Consider the following 2,505-nt stretch of genomic DNA (forward strand, 5'->3'; position numbering starts at 1 on the left):
AAGTACGTTTTTAAAAGCCGTTTTAATGCTATTTCTTGATTAAACCTTCCTATTGTTTTTGACTTGTGTTTTAATATGTTGGCTAACGTTATATGAAGATGAAGAATTCTGTCAGGCCATTGATTGATTTAGCATTGTTCTGCATTTCCCCAGCGGATTTGAATAAATAAGCTATGCTTTGACCGACGTTGAGTGTATGCTATTCTTTTATTTCTTTTTAACGACTGCCTAAAATGAAATGATGATAACGCGAGGCAAGTGTGCGGCAAGCGGAATTCATTGAGGGATTTGACAGTGTGATTCATAGATTAAGTATTTCAAATATAGGCTATTATATATGCTACTCGCACGCACAGAGGGTTTTTTTTCTTACCATCTTTTGGGGGTTTCTTGCTTTTAGACTAGTCGACTAGTCGGATACAAAACTTTCGTTTAAACGACAGTCAAATTAGTCGTCGCGCACATCCCTAGTATAGACAGTAGCTCTATTCCAAAACCAGAGTAAATTAACTGCATTGTCAGCATACTTCAAAGGCAGCATCCAAACTGACAGAGAACCTCATGTGACTGATTTAGCGGCAACGTTTTTTGATGGTCTCTCATAGGGCTGCACGATTAATCGAATGCGATTGTCATGCGCAATTTGTTAGTAATGCCGGTTCTGTAATCAGCAGGAAATCATCATCACGTGCTTTCAGATGGAGCAGAATTTACTACACAGAGCTGTAGTTCACTGACAAGTTACGCAAAAAAATCGCAGAGCAATCTCGATTCCATTTCGATTTATCGTGCAGCCCTAGTCTCTCACATGCAGCACACAAATAGCACTTTATACTTAAAGCACAAGAGACGCAATTTTTTAGTTAGGCATGGTCGATACCAATAATTATTTTCATTTTATGTCCAATAAGCAATAAATGGGAGATATTAAAATCCTATACTATTTTGTCCAAATAAATTTCTGTATTTAAGCACGATTAATCACACCTAACATTAAAAGTAATGGATAGATTTTCACATTGAATCTCTTGAATTAATACATTAATACAACATAAAGACAGTATTTAAAATATCTGACATTAGCGTACCTCATGAAGTGAAAATGTGGATAATTAATTCTTTTTTAATACATTATTGACTATGGAAATAGTCAGCTTTTAAATAGAGCTACAGATGTTTTTAGGGAAACTTTTTCATGTTTTTTAAATAAAAATTAGAGTATGTCTATAGTCTGTTATTTATCCATTTTGTATATATATATATATATATATATATATATATATACTTAACTCATCAAAGTATTCTGAGGTTGTCTTAAAGGATAGTTCACCCAAAAATGAAAATTCTGTCATCATTTACTCAGACAAAAGAAGATATTTTGTAGAATGTTGAAACAATTTTGATGACCATTGACTTTGATTGCATGGACAAAACATTCTTCAAGACATTCTTCAATATATTGTCTTTCATTAACAGAAGAAAGTCAGTTTAAAATAAGGGTGAGAATGACATATAGGTGAGTAAATGATGACAGAATTTTCACTGTTGTGTGAACTATCCCTTTAAACATGAAGAATATATGTGAAGCATTAAATATCCCTTTAAACATGAAGAATATATGTGAAGCATTAAATAATGAAAAGCCTTTATTTCAGTGATGCCCTACAGTACTGGTAGTTAGCTCACTACTTTTAGAACAGATCCAGTATATATTTAGAGTAGCATGAGGCAGTTGAGTGAGCTGTGTGTCTGCTATCCATATCAGAGCATCAGATAATGGCCGTGTGTGTGTGCATGCTAGTCAGATGAAGACGGCCTATGTGTGTGTACCCTGGCCTCTTTCACCATAAATCAGTAAAGAGAGCGTGTGGCTGTGGGTCACAAACGTTTTCCTACCCACAATGATTTTGATATTGACCGCACCAACACAACACAGTTTTTAACTTAGTCAGGCCCCTTATTAATAATCCACAATGTATAGTAAACACACTTGATTCCAAAGTTGCATAAGAAATAAGCACATAGTCACACAACTTGCTCTCCTCCTCACAAACATGTCGAGAAACTTCCAGCAAAGCAACACGTAGGAGCACGTAGGAGTGTTGACTAAGGCCGGGACACAACAAGCCGACATCTTTACAGCCGTACCTTCATACAACAGACATGATACTTGATCCCTGTTATATGAGCCCACAGCTCTGCTGTCTGCCATCGGACCTGTTTGTGAGTGAGTGTGTGTGTGTGTGCTGACTTCTCCATCAATCAACAGCAATAGAAAGATCTAGAAGCTTGTCTGGTTTAACAGATGGGTTTGCTATGGCGGGGTGGGTGAATTGGCACAGTATTAAGCTGTAGTCTATAGCGGATCTAGTTTAGGGCAGCCAGCTAAACATAACAAACTAATTTCTTAACAAATAAATATAACAAATAGACATTTCTTGCTGGATGAAGGACCATCACCTTCAACTCAACCTTGCCAAGACAGAACTGCTTGTGGTTCCATCA

General features: G+C 36.4%; 1 protein-coding gene across 1 annotated transcript in view; it reads left to right on the forward strand.

Annotated features, from left to right (window-relative positions):
* LOC107664367 (nuclear factor of activated T-cells, cytoplasmic 3-like) overlaps positions 1–2,505 on the forward strand; it is a 57,777-nt gene that overhangs the window by 5,015 nt on the left and 50,257 nt on the right. The gene's annotated exons all lie outside the window — the stretch shown is intronic.

Source organism: Sinocyclocheilus anshuiensis, unplaced genomic scaffold, assembly GCF_001515605.1.
Source record: "Sinocyclocheilus anshuiensis isolate Anshui unplaced genomic scaffold, SAMN03320099.WGS_v1.1 scaffold307, whole genome shotgun sequence".
In the NCBI taxonomy this organism is placed as follows: domain Eukaryota; kingdom Metazoa; phylum Chordata; class Actinopteri; order Cypriniformes; family Cyprinidae; genus Sinocyclocheilus; species Sinocyclocheilus anshuiensis.